The sequence below is a fragment of the Amphiprion ocellaris genome, chromosome 24, assembly GCF_022539595.1.
Source record: "Amphiprion ocellaris isolate individual 3 ecotype Okinawa chromosome 24, ASM2253959v1, whole genome shotgun sequence".
NCBI classification, from domain to species: domain Eukaryota; kingdom Metazoa; phylum Chordata; class Actinopteri; family Pomacentridae; genus Amphiprion; species Amphiprion ocellaris.
The window spans coordinates 13,725,222-13,746,338 of NC_072789.1; positions in this window are offsets into that span (position 1 = coordinate 13,725,222).

Consider the following 21,117-nt stretch of genomic DNA (forward strand, 5'->3'; position numbering starts at 1 on the left):
ATTTATCAGATTCACATTGTTTTTAGAAGTGAATTCATATGGTTTCAATGTCTTTCACAGTTTGTAGGCTGCCCTACTGCTAAAACAACCTCCTCTTTTGGGACACTGCACAATTTAAGATGGGTTTGAAGTGTCTAAAGCCTTTTTTCAGACACAGGATAATTAACATTGCTAGGTTGAGTTTAGGTTATGACATTTTCTTTTTCAGACACAGGTCATTTTTAAGTTAATGGTGCTCAATAGGACATGAAGCCGACAATTTCTTAACTGAAAGGAGCGTATGTAGCTGTAGCTGTACAGGGGATTTCACAACAAAATGTGTGTAACAGACATGTATTTCTACACTCAGAGGAATCTAACATTCTCTTCTGTTTCACTGCTGTGTTGATAGAAGAAAGACATTTGGTTGTACTTTTCCACTTTAAAGATATACTGAAAACTGCTTCATGGTGTCTTCGGTAAAGCTGAAAAAAATCTTGTAAGAAAGCCACAGGAATCATGGGAAATATGGTTTAAAACAAGGAAAGACTCGAATTAGCATTACTTACTGGTGTAAGCTAGAAGCTACAAATCATCTTGACTGTAGTCTCATCCGTATACGACAATTATCCCAAGGTACAACAGTTAATTAGACAATGATATATTGATGTTTGAAATTGCTACACATAGTACCTTTAATAAACACAAAGAAGACAAAGAAAACTGATACCTTACTTTGTCTATAAAGATCACCCACAACAGTGTAAAAACTAACTTAGTGGACTTCAAAAAAACAAACAAAAAACCAATATCAATATTTTCAATGAGAAATGGAAAGATGCAAAAACAAGAAAAGGGATGGAAAAGTGACAGAAAATGTGGCAAGGAAGAAAAACAAATCAAAAAATACATTTATTAAACTGGCACTCCCTTTTTTTGCATAAATAAATCAGTCCACTTTTGCTATCCCATCTCATTGGAAGAGATGTTTTGGGGCAGGTGTGTGTGCTGCAGAGCCTTAATGAGGTATGCTGTATTAAAAAAAAAGAGAGGAAAAACAAGACAAAAAAGGATAGGGACAGAGATTGAGAGGGAGACATGAAGATTTGGAGGGAGAGATGGGGAGGGAGAGGAAGAGAGTACAGTGAGTTGGCTGTGCGCTCAAAGACAAGAGAACAAACCCCTCAAAGTCATTCAGCTAATCCATCTCGACAACACTGAAGCCTCATCATATCGACCCCTCCCTAAGCTGTACACACAAACACACACACACACACACACACACACACACACACACACGTACACACATACACACATTTCACTCCTTTCCTGACAGGCCCTCTCCCCCTTCTCCTGCCTCACCACCACCACCAGCTCCTCTCCGACTGTTGAAAGGAGAGAGAGGGATGAAACGAACAGGAGGTGGAGGAAGGAGGAGGAAGGTCAGGAGGGATAAAGAAGGGAGGAAGCGAAGGGAAGAACAGCTGAGGTTTACCCCGTGGGCGATGCAGCGGCGTGGACTCTGGATGCCTGAGTGCCTCCCTCCACCACCACCACCACCTGACTACTACAATAACTAGTAACCTCCTACGACTGATGGCTTCACTAACTGACCACCCACGTCTTATGCTTTCTAGCCCAACGTTCTCCAGAGAGAATAAAAGGTGGGGAATCCTCTCTTCCTGAGACGAGGCTCTTGCATAAAAACCTAACCAGCCCTCGCTGCAGTTTTTTAAATTAAATTAAAAGATGACAGTTTTTCAGGTTCTCAACAAGATTCATGACCTAATAGAAGGAGGTGAAGGCGATTTCAAGACACAATATGCAACTTTTTGCCTGGAGCCAGTGAGGTGTTTTCATTGGGCCTACCTTCCTTCCTCCCCCTCATTTGGTCAGGTTCTCACCCCAACGCTTGTCCCTCAACTTGATGAGTTGTCAGCCTTGAATGGGTGTCCAGCCTGCGGCCGAGGTAACGAGCAAATGCAGCCAATCTGCAATTAAAGGAAATATAAACAAAAATATGACCGAGCTCCCCTTTCCTTCAAATTGGTTTTCTGTACTGCATTTCAAATAATTGTACTGAAGTTCTGGCTGTTTTTTTTTTTTGTTTTGTTTTGTTTTTTTTTTACGAGTTTGCATCACCTATGGCCATTTCCTAACAAATATCAGAGCATTTGGTTTTATCAGCGTGTTTTTTAAATCTTCCAGTCGGCTGTTGGTTCAAAAGGAAGTTGCACTGCCTCAGAACTCAAAATATATACTACCGTTCAAAACTTTGGGGTCACTTAGAAAAGTCCTTATTTTTGACAGAAAAGCAGTTATTTTCAATGAAGATAACATCTAATTAATCAGAAATATAGTCTCGACATTATTAATGGTCTAAATGACTATTCTAGCTGGAAATGGCTGATTTTTAATGGGATATCTACACAGGGGTATAGAGGCCTATTTCCAGCAACCATCACTCCTGTGTTCTAATGCTACATTGTGTTAGCTAATGGTGTTGAAAGGATAATTGATGATTAAAAAACCCTTGTGCAATTATGTTAGCACATGAATAAAAGTGTGAGTTTTCATGGACAACATTAAATTGCCTGGGTGACCCCAAATTTTTGAACAGTAGTGTAGATGGAAAAGGTAGATGCATGGTAAAAACTGAAAAATGAAATATGAATAAAGTACACTTTATGAGTTGACACACTGTGACAGTCAAACTTGGTCAGGCATGGCTAACAGAGTCTGCTGGCTAATGTTTGCAAACTATCAGAGTCTAACTTACATTACTTAGTCTACTGAATCACATCTCAGTGGAAGAGCCATTTAGATTCTTTACATAAGCAAAAGTACCAATACAACAATCTAGAAATACTCCACTCCAAGTACGGTAAAAGTCATGCCTGAAAAATCCTACTTAAGTAAAAGTACATAGCAGCAAAATGTAGGTAACATCTTAAATTTGAAGTGCTGGTCTGGTGACTGTTTATATCATGACATTGTTATATCTGCTACAATTAGATAATTATTAGTGACGCATAAGCTTGTCAGCCGTATGTTACTATTGTAGCTGCTGCAGGTGGAGCTAGTTTTGAGGAGTTTATACGCATATGAAGAGCCACCAGATGATTAATGGGAAAGAAAAGAAAAGAAACAAAACAAGTTCTGATCAAAAAAATCTGTTTTCAGTTTGTGGACTTTAAGTTAAGAATACTTAAATTATTAATTCAATTAATCTAGAAACAGTATGCTTTCATAGATTGAAAACATACCTCATCCATTCATCCATTATCTATACAACGCTTAATCCTCATCAGATGCACAAGAACATCATGATATGATTTCTTCACTGCAGTGACAAAATAATCTCAGTAATCTTTCATTTACTTAAAACTATACTATGTGCATGAAAAAAATCTTATTCCATTAAACAAACATATTTTGGATTTAAAAATCTCCATTAAAGTGACTGACAAACAAAAGTAGCTCGTAAACGTTTTGACAATGTTGAGTCATCCTTAAAGGGAATCAGTCCTAAACAATTATCTTAATTAGTGAATTTACAATAGAGGATGGCAGCTGGATATTTACATATTTACATTGGGTTTTTTTGTACAATTTCTTGGATCACTTTGTCAACTTGGAGATTTGGCAGATCTTGGCAGATCTGGAATGCCATAAGCACCACTTCTATCCATACGCAGGGGCCTGACTTATCTTGGCAAATGGCAAAAAGTTTTCTCAACCCAAGATTTCCAGCTGATTGTACTATTTCTGAATAAAGTTGACATATTTGTTCACTCAACTTTGAAAAACATGTTCAAATTTTGAAGTTGGGCTTTTTACAGTGTAGCATATAATGGAAATACTCAAGTAGAGTACCTTAAAAGATCCATATGCACAATATTTGCATAAATGTACTCAGCTACTTTCCACCACTGGTATTTTCATGCAACATTTTTTAATTTAGTGTGATCCTGTTAAAGCTGATTGCAGCTATAGAGGCTGCTGTTCTACAAATGCTTGCTTTAAAGTGGCAGCATGTGATTTAACCTGACAAATTATTTAAAGAATTATCATTGTGGGGAAAGAGAGACAACCTAGTTATTAATATGATACATGCGTTAAAGTAAAAGGAAAGTAATTATGTAAATGGAACCTTTAAATCATACTATATGCAAGCACACATCTTCATGAATAAAACTGAATAGTGGGACTGCAATTGCCAGAAACAATAGAACAAGCACTATAATCAGGTTAAAGGTACCTAGTTGCTAACTGATGATTTCCTTGCTGACAGAAGAATAGAAGAAGACAACAAAAATGCCTTAATGTGAGTCAATGAAGCAATTAAATGGAATCTAGCATGTATGCAAGCATCTTTTATTCTGTTCCAACAAGTGTTAAATAATAATCTATCTGAAATGAATTCTACTCCTTTGAATGTACATACTGGACTAGAGGAATAATAATCTGGTTCAGTGGTAGATTAACAAGTGTTTCATCTCTCCTACACACACGCTGAAGGTTGACATTTCTCATGAGAACTAATAAAAATTACTTCCCACCAAGTAGACAAAACTCAGGGAATTACTGACTGTACTTGTTCCTCAAACCAAATGTTCAAATGTTTATCTCCTGATCCAACTATAAGATTAAAATGGCAATAAGTCAGAGCTTTTCGCAGCCTGCGAGGAAAAGATGTGCTTCCAAATTTTGCTTGGGCTTAGGCTTGTTTCCAAATCCTCGCTTGGATTCTTACTCCCTGATATATGTGATATTTTCTTAATTCAGGCTAAATGTAGCCTACCAGATTTTATTTTTTTTTTAAAGAAAAGCTGGAAATGAGCAGTCACAGACGTAATGAACAGCTTTACACATTATTAATGGCTGTTGATCAAAATCACCATGGCGACCGGAACGCAGCAGGTCATATCGACATTCAGCCAACCGCTTTCTGTGTCGCTCTTTCTCCCCCCTCGAGCAGCGGCAGCATCTCTCACTAAAATGGTGAAGCGCCGCCAGAAAAGTCAATTTTTCCTGTCCGACAGTGGATTGGCTGCCTGTGGAGAGGGGGATTGTGGGAAGGCAGGGCGCCGAGGCTCTGATGTTGTGTGGCCGTTGGCACCATTTAGATGCTCTGCCCCCAGGACCAATGGCATTACTAAAGATTACCGCGCCATGCTTGGCAGCAGTGTGTCTGTTGCATTGTGTGTTTCTCCCACGTTGTGTGTGTGTGTGTTCGAGCATGTGCAACCAGTCCTGTGCTTAGATGTGCATGTGAATGGACCTATGTGTGTGTGTGTGTGCGCGTGAATTTTCTGGCCTGCATGTGTGTCCCCTCTGGACAGCTGGCATGCCAAAGCCTGTTGAGCTGTTTGTCACACTTCCCTCACTCAGGAGAGCTCAAACGGCGTGCAGAGGCCTTTCACGGCTGACATGCTGGAGACTGTACTGACATACACACAGACAGATACACTTTCTTATTTTAGGCAGCAGTGCTCACGCTGAGAAATTCACCAGAGCATTTTGCGCCTCAGTCTTGTGCGATATTCCAGATGATCCAAAAATCAAAGTTTATTCTCCAGCATAAGATCATAGAGGCTGTAAACAGTGCACGAGTTTGGTAGAAATTTTCAGCTAATTAGAGTATAAACCATTATCAAGTTAACAAAGACAAGAATCAAGTCCCAGAGAAGCTGCAGGTCCTATTAGCCTAAATGGAAGTGAATCTGCAGCACTGGATTTTAACATTTCCATCTCAAACATGTGTAAACAGTAATTAATATGTGAGATCAAGTCTTTTTAATGCATAGGCAAAAAAAAATAATTTAGATTGAGCTTCAAAGAGCCAAACCAATTCATTTTTAAGTTAAATCTAACAAATCAAATCAAAGCAAGCCTAAAGATGGTCATTTTGAGACTTAAGTTTATTTTTTTACCTTTTCAACATGCCTGTATGGTGTGAGAAGCCACACCATGAGGGAAACGGCAGTGAATACCACAGCTGAACATTTCCTTTTTCAAAATGCAATGTCCTGATCAGTCTCAAGAACATGTATTCAGATTTTGGGATTTCGTACGTAAGAAACCTATGGTAACAATCCCGTTGTGGTTTCAGGTGGGACTTTCTGAATCCTTACTCCCCTTCAGAATTGGTTTGTGGCTCAAACATGAGACTGAATTAGTCCAGTATTACAATTTGCTATTGTGTAGCATAGAATATTTTTTTTAATAGTTTCTGAGCAGAGTTGTAGGGGAGTTGGTGTGCTCAAGCTACATCATGTGATGGAGGGGTGGGTGAAGAAAGACGCAAGGACCAATTTGCTACAATGTAGATCCATGCATAGTAAAAAGGTAAAGGTGCTCTTTGCTCTGTTTTTAGGTTTTTCAAAATCTAACCCATGATGAGAGACTTTGACCAATCACAGGGCTTTTTTAAATAGGAAAAAAGTCCACTGTGGGAGTACATGTATAGATGTGGTGGTTGAATGGATTAAACACAAGATGTCCAGTCAGGAGAGTGATAGACGCGAACAATGAACAGTGACTTTTGGTTTCATTGTTTTAACAGTCTTCCTTTTCTAGATATTTGCCTACAGCAGCTTTAAGTCGAGGAAAATAAATACTGTGCAATGGTGGATATAAGGCCTCATAAGTCTGTCTACGTAACCCAATGAGCATATACAACCCACTAATTGGGTTTTGATTTTAATTTGTATCCTCTACTACAAGAATGTTAAATATATATGATATAAATATAAATAATGAGCATATAAGTGCTTGTGTTCACTGCCTCATCTAATAACATTGCAGAATCCTCAGATCTTAGCAGTTACATCATTAAGTAGATTGTCATTTATGTAATTTTTTTCCCAGTTCTACATCATTTTTTTCTCATCCAGCTGAGCATCAGTATCTTATTTCCTCTGCAAGACACTTTTTGCTACTATTTGCTATTTGCAAATCCACAGTGTATAAGACTGAGCTGCCTCCCTAAAATGTGACATACACTATGGTTTTAGAAGTCTGACATTTCACTGAAATCTCCGGCAGTGTTCTGAACACTGACACACCGCTCTCTTTCCAGATGCCAGAAAATATGAGGAGCAGTTTGGCAGGTAGTACTTTAGTATGTCTGCTCCATTGTACTGTAATGGAGAATATGTCCTGCAAAACTCTTAGACAGTTCAGTTCAGTAAGATTCAAGACAAATACATTTAAATCATAAAAGATATGAGTAATTAACAGTGATTGTTCCTGTGTCTGTGTATATGTGTGTGTGTGTGTGCATTGTACAGCATAGAAAAGTAACTATTTAAATTGCCGCTGTGTGCATTTTTTTTTTTGCACATACATAAATATGCTGAATGCTCTGCGTGTGTGTTTATATGCAGCATTTGTCTCTGTGTGAACACATCCCTGCATGAACAATTCTCCAAGTATTAATTTGGAACTGCTAATCCTTTTATATTTCCCCCTCCTACTCCCTAAAGCTGCAAGCATCTCTGGCACACACACACACACACGCATGCACACACACACACACACACACACACACACACACACACACACACACACAATAGACCAACACTGTCATGTATTCCCTGGCTTCTCTTTTTCATCCCCATACATGCTGGCAAATATAAGCCTTTGTCGAGGTCAGTGTAGTAAAATTTCTGGGTATTGAAGTTCATGTACTATTTTATAATACAGCATTGCGCATTAAAACTACTCTTCTGTCTTATTTCAAATCAAGCTGCTCTTGTTTCTGTTGTTCATCTGCCTTCTTGCCATCCCTACCCCCCACATCTACACTCTCATGGTACTGTTGAAGATTTTTTTCCCCCCTCCATATTCAAATTTTTTTTTCATTCCTTCCCACTGTCACTCATAGGGAATCCAAAGGCAACTTTGGATTGTTGGGTTTTCTCTTCTGTTTATAATGTGTAATGTCTGTACCTTACTATGCTAAGCACTGTGAGATGACATATGTTGTAAATCTGCGCTTTATAGATAAAATTAAACTGAACTGAATTAAGTCATGTCAAGAAAATTGTATATTTTTGTTACATTTGTCAGGTTTGGCTTGTGAAAACCCTTTTATAATCAAGAGGATGCTTCTCATAAGTTTTATGCTGTATACAAAGTGCAATCAAATAGTTTAATAACTATGGACAGGTCACTTAGATGGAACAGGCACAAGCCTGTCAATGCAGAGTTCTACTGTAACATGCAAAGGAGAACATTTGGAACAAATGACTTGAACTCAACCAAGTTTTTTAACTGCAGTGACAGAAACATCACTCCCAACTCGCCCTGCAACTTCTTCTTCGTTCACAAAATGAAATTCAAGTTAAAGAAGGCATTGTGTTTTAACACAACGAGGGAAACCCAACATGATGGTGCTTCACATGCTCACAGAACAGGACTAGAAGGCAACGTCCGAGGTGTGGCAGGAGCATTGGGAGTGAAGTATCACTATACAAGAAACTGCTTCGACCAGGATTGTGGTCAAATTTAAATCATGTATGGTTTTGGCTTTTGATAGATGGAAGTGCTGATAGCACTTTGTACAAAAAATGAGGACAGGGAATACCAAATTAGGGAAAAATACCTGAGGAACCAGATTGAAGTAGATAAAAGTGGATTGGAAAATGGTGGGACTGGGAGGATGGAATGGGAGAAATGCAGGAAAAAATGAAAAGATGTAAGAGTAGATAAATTAAGGAGAAAAGAAAGGAAGAGGGATGAGAGAACTTGTGGGTTAATAGGAAGAAGAAAAAAGGTAGAGATGGATGGAGGGAAACAAAAGAAAGATGAAAAGCTCCTATTGTTTGATAGAAATATCAGAGAGAATTAAGACAAAAAGGAAGGAAACAGAGGGGAGGAAGGATGATGGGAGTGAAAAAGGGGGGAGACAGTGAAGGAGAGAAGATGTCCTCACTCTGCCTTCAGATCCATAAGCTCCAGAGCAGTAAATTTCTTGCCATTTCATGGCCGTCAGTCGGGGCCAGTAAAACGCTGCTGCCGCCGCCGAGAAGACAGACCCCGGGGGGCCGAGGTGAGCCTGAAGGACGAGCTGTCCCTCACACACTCTCTTGCACACACACATTGCTCTTTTTCTCACTAACACACAATTTCTCTCCTTTGCGCTCTTTCTTTTTGTCATTCTCACACACACTTGCACACACTCTCTCTCTCTCTCTCACACACACGTCCTTCCTCCCCTTTCTTCACACCCAATTTCTCTCGTCAAATTTCCTCTTTTTGCTCTTTTTCTTTTGCACACACTCACGCCGCTCCCAACGAGGGAGACCCCCCCGGTGTCCCTGAGTCCGGAGGCGCCTACAAATCCCAGGGAGCCTTGCTGTGGGACTGCGAGGGTCATGGCCTTGAAGCCCAAAGTCCCATCCTTCATTTCCTCTCATTTCGGGAAAAGGACGAGTGGGAAATTCCTTGGGAAAAAAAAATCACAGGATCACAGAAATCAAGGGCAGCCGAATTAAGATAAGGCGTGTGTGTGTGTGTGTGTGTGTGTGTGTCCACTATGCAGTGAGGAAAAAAGGGAGTGTGAGAGATAAAGCGCATTAAGGGTGTTTGGGAAGATGAGTGTATGACCCATAAAGATATAAAGAGGCTGATGGTCTGGGCTTTCCGCAGGCTTTATCCATTAAACTGATTCCCATGGCTCTGAAATGACAGATAATACACACTGACTGGTTGTGACAATTCCTCTGTCGGCCTCGATGGCCAGTCGGTCAGCGCACATGTAGTGTTAAAACACTGGAGAGTCGGGGAGAGAATTTTAGAAAAGTGGGACAGAGAGAAACAAAGAATATGACACAAATATCTGAAAGGAGATGAAAGTGTTTGCAAGGATTAGACATTTCCGTTCATATTTATGTCTAAGGAGAAGAACAAAACCAAAACCCCTGATGGTCAGTCCCACATGCATTCACCTTAAACCTATTTTTTGGTACTTTTTTGGCTACCTAATACATATTTAGCTGAAAAATCAACCTGATCTCATTCCTAGGGCATCAACAGCATGTAAAAATTCAATGCAGACAGACTTATCAGTGTTTTTTCAGTTTAAGAGCCTAATGAAAATATCTTAGGGGCAGAGGTAGCATAAGTCAAAGGCTTTTCACCCAAGAGACTCAGATTGGTATGGCACCTAAACTACTTCTTTAAGTGTAGATATAAAAACTAATGGGATTCATTTAGGAAAAGATCATAGTTTGGGTTAAAACACAGTTTCAAAACTTTAAGCACATGTTCCTAGACAAACTTGTTACCTGTAAAAGAGCAATGGTAACAACACTAGCGGAGAACATTTAGCTACAAACTCATGGCATCTATTTCTGAGGTTCAGGGAATTTTAGAGGGTTGTCATCCTCTTCTGCATGTTGGAAAATGACTCTGTGTGTTCAAATGTAATGCCAAAGCATGTCAATAAAGCGTTGAGTTGAGGCCAGGCTCCATAAATAGTTGGATTCAATTTTATTGCAACACACAAAAGTATCCACTTTCACCTAAGAGAGTGAATCATGTTCAAAGATGGTTTCACAGGTGGTTCTACCTGCTAAAAAAAACAAACAAAAAACTCTTCTATGTGATAAAACAATGGAATACTGAACAGTGGTGAAATCTCTCCTGCAGGGAAGCCATCTTTAGTATGTGTAAGCACACAGTTGGGTAGCCATATGTGAAACAAAATGGTACAGAAGGTGTTAAAAATGTTAATGTAGAGACTACAGTATGCCTTTTCTCTAAATGCACTGCTCTGAAAAGGCTGAATGGAACAGGCAAACTTGCAAAGCACTTAAAGAGAAAGAAAAATAATGAAAGATCAAAAGGGATAATATGACATCCAAAATCTCTTTCCAGGAATTTAAGAGATTTTCAAAGAAGAACAAGACTGTAAAAATAGAGCAATGCATTTCTGTAAACTATTAATGCAGCATATGATTATCAACATTTTTTATATGTTGCCACCTTCTACTGGCACTAGTAGGTATACTGCTTTACAATAACTGCTGGAAAAGGGCAATCGCTTATGTTAAGACTAGTTTTCATGTTTTTGGTGCAATGACAAGTCAAAGGTGAAGGAATGTGCTGGTGCTAGTAAGGCTGTTCTGATTCAGGTAAGAGAGATTTATCTGAAAAGCAGTTTTAAAAAGTAAAACCTAATTTTTTTTTCAACTAAGCACAATCAAATCTAAAATTTGATGATAGCATAGCATATCGACACAGCAGGGAAGCCACATGTCTTGTGTTATTACCATTTTTGGTGAAAGTTTAGGTAGCAAAAGGCAATTTATTTACGAATAATTGAAGATGGAGATGATGATGTTCTATGAGGGCTTTACAGTGTTCTTATCACTTTTTATCATTGTTACCATAATGTAGTACGTGCAACATGTCAAACTTGGGGCTGTAATTTGCTATAGAGGTGGCATTACGAGTGCAGTACTTCAGTCTGAGACAAATTTCCCCTTGGGGGCAATAAAGTATATGGCATCATGTCATTTTAATAGGAAATACTTTCTGCCTGTCATGGTCATATATTAACTACAGCTTGATAATCATATGAGCCACTGAAGCTGGTCTGAAGGAGAATGAAGGTGCTAATAGGGTGAGACAGACTTCTATCACTGAGTCTGTTAGCAGTGGTAGGAAATATCCAAGTACAGAGACAGAGTGTTGCTATGGCCACATTCTAAAAACCATGGAATGTGACTTAATCATATTGATATAAATAAATATACCTGCAAAATTAATAAACTTAAAGTCAGTGATAAAATAAATAAAGGCTGCAATAAATTGCTTCATGAAGATCAGAACTGCAATTTTTGAATTTTTATGGCTAGAAATAAGATGAATATGGTCTCCACACTATGCAGAAGTGCCTTAAATATGCATTCTTTTTAACAGCCAGCAGGGGGCAACTCCTCTGGTTAGGGAAAGAACTGAGAGAATGAGAAAATGATCCTTCTTCTCAATTGATTCATTACGTAAGTAAACGTTTTTCTAATGAGCTAATAGCCTCAGTCACTTGTGTCAAGACTTTTTGAATGCAACGTAATGTTAATTTTATAAATCATGGTTCCAGTTAGAGTAAAATTGAAAATAAAGCATGCATGCATATTGACTGACAGGTTGAAAATCAGAGATGAAGATGGATATGCTCTCAGGTGGGGCTATTGTTTTGCTGCGTTTAGTGTCCTCGCATTCTCCGGTCGAATCTATTGCTTGATTGTCACATTTAGTTTGAAAAATCAAGATGGCCAAATGCCAATTTCAATGCTTCAAAGCAGCAGTCGACAAACTAATGGGCGACATAGTCTGCTTTTTATTTACAGCTTGGTTTTATCTGGTATTGGATCGGAAAGGAAATCAGTGACATCAGACAATGTGACCAGTGTTCAATGACATTGGTTGTCCTTTCTTTTTGTGTGTTTTTTAAAATTTTTTAAATCTGGTTAACGCCAAATGAATAACACAACACCAAACGCCAAGAAATACACAGCTAGTAGCTTAGACTTGTGAATGAGTGCTGTAATTTCTCCCAAACAGAACCAAAAAAAAATGCAGCAAAACCAACTTTAAACACCACATTGTGCACAAAGGTGACTGGTGTAAAAACATCTATTCTTTATTCTGTAGGACACCAGAGATACGGCTGCAAACAGATGTAGCACAGGGCGATCAGGTGCCCCACAGGAGGTGGAGGTCCTACAAAGAGACGGAGGTGGATGTATGTGTGTCTGCCAGCAGGGCAGCAGAGGGCCTGGCTCTCTGAATCCCCTGACAGCCACTTGTCACTCTCCCCTCAGACCATCTGGGCCTTTTCCTCTGTCTTATCTCCAACACACACACACATACACACACACACACACACACACACACACACACACACATGCGCACACACACTGCACCAATGGGAGCTGGTGGTGACAGTGGTGATGGCGGGGGTTGGAAGGGCAACAGATGCCAGTTTCTCCACGTTTATTTCCCTCCGTGCTTTTCACCTTCCCACCTCTCTCCATCTATCTCTGTCTCCTTTTGTTTGCCCCTTCCTCCATCCATTCATCCATTCCTTCATACCACTTTCTCCTCCTTCTTTTTTACTTCTCTTATTTCTGTTCTCTATTTTTCTTCATCTCCTTAGCGTTTCTCCTTCCATCCTTCCCTCCTCTCTTTGCAGTCTCTCCATTCTCAGTCTCTGTCATGTTTAGGCCAGCTGGCATCTCACACTAGTCACCACACTCTTACCCTCACACACACACACACACACACACACACACACACTCAGAGCCATATGCTAGCGCTGACCTCCACCGTAGCATTAGACCAGAGATGTAGTTTTTACACAAGTCACTCTCACTGGGAGCTAAACGATTCATCAGGGACTAATAACTCTCTTGATGCAATATGTGGCACAGTAGCAGTTCAACAAAAGCCTGAGTGCACAAAGAGACGAGCTGAAGCAAACATCTGCATGTGGCGCTGAAATGGTCAGAGTGGTTTGGTTTCTTGAAGTTCAAGGATTCAGAGCTGCTGATTAGTTAATTAAAGGAAACAGTTTCACACAGCAAGAACATGCTTTCATTCATAGGTTCTGAGGATTCTGTTCTATGAGGAATTAAGACCTTGAAACATTGTGTAAGGAACACAGACTGTAATGAAACTATGGATGTAGCAACCAGACACTGGTTTGAGGACTGCTGTTTTGAAGCTTCTTGGTCTTTTGAAATCAGACATAATGAGCAAAGGATGGATCTGACAGAGCCACTTTTAGTGGGTCTGACTGTGGACTTTAGGACATAATGCATGACCATATTGTAGCAATCTGTCAGTCAACAAGCCGGCTTTATTGTCAGTTTTACTCTAAATAGGACCATAGTTTACAAAAGGAACATCATGATGTATTGAAGGAGACTGCAATCTAGCTATTGAGTCAAAGAACTCAAAAAACGTGCAATGAGGCAACACAGCAAGTGAGAAATAATGTCTTTTTTCCCCCCAGTAGAATTCTATACAATTGAACTTCTTTCGCCTACCAGAGGAGTTGCCCCCTGCTGACCATGAAAAAGAATGCAGACTTAAGACAATTCTGCATTGAAAAATTCTGTTAATTGAACTTTGCCAGGTGCTCAGACTAAACAAGCCTTGCACTGTAACAATACAAAGGTCTATCTTGATCAAGGTGTTTTGTTAAAGCTCCAAGAAAAACTAATTTGCAACATGCAAGCTTTAAAACAATTCAAAAACAAACAACATACGTTGACTGATTAGACATGGGAACTCTGCGGTAATTGAAAATCGCCAGAAATTTTTGAGCCACAACTGTCTTTGAATCGTCATGGTACCTGCAATTGTAATTAGCGTTTAAGCAAGTCTCCCAAATTACTTCTGTGAAATGTGCCCCAGGAAAGCTGGTTTGAGTAATAGACTTGTAAGTCTGAAAGGCTTATCAGACAACGCTGCACAACAGTTCACAATACAAAGAGGACGAATTCTACAACTTTAAAACTATTTTAGGATGGTTGTTATTCTTAACCACAATAATCATGAAATACTGTATTTGATTGGTATAGGGCATCTCTGAATGACTCCACATTGCAGAAATATGAAGCAAGGTATTATTTCTTTGTCTTTTTTTGCCTGACACTTCTTTATCAGAGGTAATTTTAGAAATTAATAAAGAAGCTGCGTTTTTCATTAAGTATTAATATTAGTGTGAACACAACCATAAAATCTCTCTCAGGTTGTTGATTTAACCAGTAAAAACTCATCTCTGTATATCAAAGTTACACATGTAGTAGTTTTTTCCATTGAAAATATTTTGACTTTAATTTGGCTTAGAAGCAAATCTACACACTTCCTTCCTCTAGAACGTGCACATCTATAAAGTCAATCCCGCTGCTCAAGCACACCAACTAACGTACGACTCTGATCAAACACAGGATTGGTTCTTTCACACAGAATGCCACCCTCTGAAACTCATTGCTTTCAAACCAATGGTTTGCCACCGTGCCAAGAAAAATGTGCCGTTTGGTGAGCTTGTATGCCTGCAGTGCTAAAAGTTCAGTTGACATAAACCTGGGCAGCCAATAAGGGCAAGGCATCTTCATTGTTGAAGTGGTTGCAACAAAGTGAGAGCTTCCTAGTAGGAAAGGACTGATCCCACTGAAAGTTTTGAAAGCACCGCCTATTTTGCTCTGAGCTCCAGTGCAGTGACAGCAGCAGATGCTTTGTCTGAAAAGGCCTTAGAACTAATCTACACTTCACAATGACAACTTAAAATATAGGAAGGATCCAACCATACATGTTCAAACTGGAAACCGATTCTGAAAAATAATGATGTAAGTGGCACCGACTGTGTATTTCATGAAAATGTCTTAAAAACACCAATAGAGACATGCTGACATTTTTAAAAAGTTGATTTTTCCTGGACAGACTCATGTTGATTTGTCAGTCTTTGTCTGCTTAGCGTGTGTGCACAGAAGAGAGGAAGTTGCTGCTTTCTTCCTTTTCTTTTTTTTAAATTACGGGCTGGAGTAAGTCATTTCTGGGCAAGCTGTAGCCTAAATTCTAGGCTTTTATTTATTCTAGAGAAGCCTCTTATGTGATCCAAAAGCAATTCTGAGAATTTAAAACGTATTTCACATGGGAAAGATTTTTTTAAAGCACAGATACTTGTTAATACTACTCTGTAAAACATGTCCAGAAACTAATTGATGTTATTCACCTCATGAGTGAAGCTTTTATGGATGAAAGCAGGACTAATCAGCCTCTTCCTCATCTTTTCCTCACTCACTGGTCCTCTCTTCTTCCTTCTTGCATCTCCTTTGAGTTCACTTGTCTTTGCTCTTGAGTCCTCACGCACCTCTGTCCTGCACCTCTTCTCCTTCTTCTCTTCAGGGAGGACGACCCATCACCATTCGAGACACATAACCATCCCAGCCTCAAGTGACAGCATCACGCATGCACACACACGAGCCCACGATGCGTCCGTGTGCATACACACTCCACTCTCGATCCGTCACATTTACATTTCAAACTGCCTGCGCTTCCACCAACACATCCATTATTTACCAGCCTCTGGCCAAAGAGGAGAGCACCGTATCCACACTCCCCAGGTAGTGTCTCTCTGTGTGTGTGTGTGTGTGTGTGTGTGTGTGTGTGTGTGTGTGTGCGGGACAATCACTCTAGTCTGCTGTACTACCCCTCGCTCCCCCCTGTGCTGCTTCCCTCAGCAGCCTGCAATTATATTTTCTAAACTTCATAAACTACATTTCCTCTTCCTTTTCTCATTTCTCTCCAGTTCCGCATTCTCGCTTCCCATCCCCACCCCCCATCCTTCGATCTTTAAAAAGTCGATTACGGGCTGTTTGGTACCAACAGCGGTGTCAAAGATATTGTACATCACTGGAATTTGACAAAACAAATAAAAACTTTCAATAGAGCTTGTTCTTGAAGAAGAAGCAGAAACAAGAAGTTCGTGGTTTGACTTCTTTTTCCAAAAAAAGCAAAAAAAAAAAAGCGAATGGGATTCAAAAACAACTGAACGTAAATGTTGTGTCATTTGCAACTTTAAAAGTCACTTATTTCAGATTTTTGCTTCTGTCTTTGTGTGAGTGAGAAATGTTACACGGCTTACATATTTTTAGTTTGTTTTTCTTGTTGTCTCTTTCATTATAATAAAAAGGGAAACCAGAGCCAATATCTGCTTTTTCCAAGTTTGAGGTAAATTCCTACACAGACACATACAGTATATGCGTTTACATGTGTGATTCTCAACGTGTGGATCTGCATGTATGTCCTCACGCATTCATGTGTGATTCATGCTTCGCACCCTGACCGCTGTCTTCGGCTGTGTAAGCGGCTGTGCGCACATTTGTTCAGAAATGTGCGCGTTTCACACTCCTCGCCACGTCGAAACCGACGAAGCAGGAAGACAGAAGAACCGGCACATTCTGTCCATCTTGCACACACCTCCTTCTTGCTGTTTTTCTAGCCTCTCTGCACCTCCTGACGCCTCCTCACACCGCCTCCACATGAGGTGAGAGCTCAGAACAACACGTTGACTCTCATTTGTAAATTGATTGTGGGGTACTACTGATTTAACTGACAGGTTGTGATTCTGGACTTTTTTTTTTGCCTCTGCACAGCATTCTTTTCTTATTACAATGGCAAGGAATGCGGCGGAGTTACGTGACGATCGTCGTTGGTTTGTCTCTTCGCAACATTACTCAAAAACGGAATAACAAATTTGGATGATATTTTCAGGGAAGGTCAGAAATGACACAAGGACCAAGTGATTAGATTTTGGCAGTGATGCAGCTTATAGTCTGGATCTGCATTTGTTAAAGATTTCTGTATCATTGGGAAAGTTTGGCAAGGCGTCACTGTAACTATGACTACAAGTGAACACTACGTCAGCTGCCTGCTGATGATCACAATTGCGATCCTACTGCAAATTGACCACTGCAGACTTATCGGGACTTAGACGTTGGAAATGATACAAGGAACAATCGATTAAGTTGATTAAGGTGTTTCCAAGTCCCATCAATTCCCGCCACCCACTGCATATTTAGGTGATGCAATTCGGTATCCGTACGTACCGTAAACATGCAGAACACACACCTGTGCTCAGCGCAAGGTAATTTTGTTTGTGGGTACATCTATATTAAATGGCCACATCTATGTTGCCATGATTTCTGATCATCAATGACTAATTAACAAATGCAGGATTTCTTAAAAAAAAAAAAAAAAAAAATGCAGCATTTCGGACAATGACATATGGGTAAATGAACAGCCTTGGCAGAGTACTGTGCTCTCTGAGTGCTTTTCTAGTTTTCTTATGTGAAGTGACCCAGAAAATAACTGAATGACCAACTTTGTCAATTTCAACATGCAAAAGAGGGACAGGAATCCCACTTGCTTTGATCTATAATGTTAAGAGAGACCAGCAGGAGGAAAGTCATTGTGAGCTAGCTGCTATGTAGAAGACTGTGAATGTGGCCTACTTAAAGCACTCATAGCAGATTACATTATGCTTTAAATACACTTTCTTCCTGCTATCCATCTCACTTCTCTGTCCAAGTCATCTAAACAAGCCCGTGAAGAGGTGGATCTTTGTCTTTCTCTTAAAGAGCGAGAGTTTGCCCTGTGCATCCACCGGTTGAAGCCTTTACATACAGCTTAAATTTGTTAGCAGATTTATTTTGTTAGAGCTTCAGCTGTCATATTTCTTGCTGGATGAGGTTGGTACTATTCTATATAACTCTGGATGTCAAGAAATACAATAGAAAGCCAAAAAGTGTTACCACTGTGGCTGGAATCAAACCGGATTTTTGGAGCCAATGCTGATTCAGATTTTTGTTCCTGATATATTGGTGAATAATCTTTATATATGCACAAACAATATATGGCTATATTGATCTGAAAGGATCTTGTCAATTTGTTAAAATTGCAGCCATACACCTTTCTTGACTGTAATTGTGGCAATCTTTCCCATTTCTTTCATCCACAGCACATGATTCCAACAATATTCCTCTATATGATAAATCTCCATTATAGTCCAAAAACATCCTTATAGCTCCAATGAGCTACATCTTTGCAGTGGCATAACACCTTCCTTTTTTCTGCCTCTTGTAATCATCTTTGCATCCATACAATACATTTTCATTTCAAAACAGTGTATTAAACTGAGAATAATTTTGAATATTTTAGCACCAGTAAGATCAGGTATTTCTTTAACTGCATAACAGCCACTAGCACAGACAACAAGGTTGGCAAAACCTGTCATTTGTTATCCATGTTGGATAAACCACTGCTATTCAAAGCTGAGGTCTTTGTTTTCACAATGTAAGCAGTATAAATGTAACAGTAGCTTTACATTTTAACATGAAAACATATTATAAAGTGGTTTCCAAAGTGGGTGCCATAACATTTGCTTACTTAACTTTTACATCATGTGTTGGACATAAGATCTGAAATGTTACTGCACTGTGAGTGATACTTGGCTTTAAAGTTTTCCTGAATAGTTGAAACTAGTTTGAGAGAAGCTTCTGCAAAGAGAAGCTTTCAAATGCAGCAACGATGCAGTTCAGGAGTCAGAGTTGAATATTTATTCAGCAAAAAGTCCCTACTACTTAGACTAATATTAGTTTTATTAAGGAGTTTGCAAAGCTTTGGAAATGACTGTCCTAGAAAACCGAATTTCAAAGACTCCGGAGTTAAATAAAATCTACATTATGTTTGGAAACTATCTGCTAAAAACTTTTGTTTCCAGCTATTACAGGAGATAAGTTGATGTAATATGTGTATGTGATTGTAATATATTTAAGACAACAGCCAAAGACAATAACCGAGAAAAAAAATGCATCAAGCAAACTCAGTAGGACAAATCTGTGACGACTCCTCTGATTTATTTGATGTTTTATCAAAATAAATCATGTACCAGTGGCTATTTCAAAGCCTAAAGGTGGAACACTCCACCCTTAATTGATACAAATCCAAAAGCTCTCACTGTGGACTGGAGGCCTCTTCCTTCATCAGTGACATGCACCAAAGGGATTGTGGGATTGCTGGCCAAGTGTCTTGGCATGAGCCCATGTGGTTGGCTGCTGCCACGGCGATGAAACGGTGTGATGTTCACTCCAGCAGGCCCCCCACGATCGCTGCGCCAGTAGACCACAACAACACACCTTGGCCGGCTTTCCTGGCTGCCATCCTGAGCTTCGAATACCAAAACAGCATGCTCGGCTCGGCTCGGCTCTGCCTTCACTTTCCTCGCCACTTCATCCTCCTTCCCTCTTGTTTTTCCCTACCTTAATTTCTCACCCAGACAGATGAGCGAGCACCAAAATAGCGAACGGTGTATATTTATACGTCTAAAACATCACAGAGATGTCACAACATTGGTGATGAAGTGTTAGACATCTCACGTTGCCTTTAATACTCGAGCCTTACCGCCCGTACTGTGGACAGCAGTCTGTTCCTTCACACCTCTGCAGCGCTAATATAAGGTGTGATAATTTCTCAGTGCAAGACACCAATCAGTTTGTCCCATCGGTCAACTTACCTGTTAACTGATGAGCACAGATTTGCTATGTACCTTGCTAGACTGTGTTATGTGATTCTAACGGTAACAGGAAAAGTCTTCTTTGTAATACATCTGAAATGGTCCTATTTTGGGGGAAATTTTGCAACACAGTTTTAAAGATTGAAGCACAAGGATAGAATTTTACCCCTGATAATGAAGCTAAAATCAACAGCAAGCCAGTGTTCTAAACCTGACACATTAGCGTAAAGCATACTAAGCACATCTGGCTGTTCCAAATAAGCGAGGGCAGCCATTTTTCAACTGTATTTTAGCCAAACTCCCCCTTTTTCTAGTACAAATTACCACCAAAGAAAAATTGTTTCCAGGCAAGTGAAAACACATGGAGGTGATTCAGAAATATTTAGTGTTCTGCATGGAGGCCGATTTAGAGAAAGCGTGCTAATCTCTTGCAGCATGTGTGGGCCATGCGCTTGTTCAGGACGTCCTCTTGGCACAGCTACAGTCAGATGTTTGCACCTGTCTGTCCTGCTCCTGTATATGCGCTCGATGGTGAAGTTAAAAACTCCTGACACCCCGGTCATCTTTAAATGCACACAGCTGCTGTGTGAAAATGTGAAAGGAAAACAGTTTGCTGCGTTCGTTTGTTTGTGTATATGTGAAATTGCATCATGCTGACATCCAGGACGACGAGGCGACTCCAGATATCTTCACTTCAGTCCGATTTGCAACAAAGACAGACTTACATGCTTAGTCCAGAGCTGACTACCAGCGAATTAATACAAACACCTGTTACCTTTTTTGGATGCATGACAGATGCAAGGTCATATTTTTTCAATTAAGTCCATGTGCAAACTAGTGTGGTTCACTTAAACAATACACAGGTTTTCTAAGCAGGGAAGCATCAATGTACACTCCTTAAAGTAAAAGATGGAGGATCATACATTTTAGCCTAATTTCACTCCCATCAAACATCAAAACTATGAATGAACACATATGGAATTATGTAGTAAGCAAAAGTGTGAAAATATAGTATATATATATATTTATAGAAAATTTTGTGA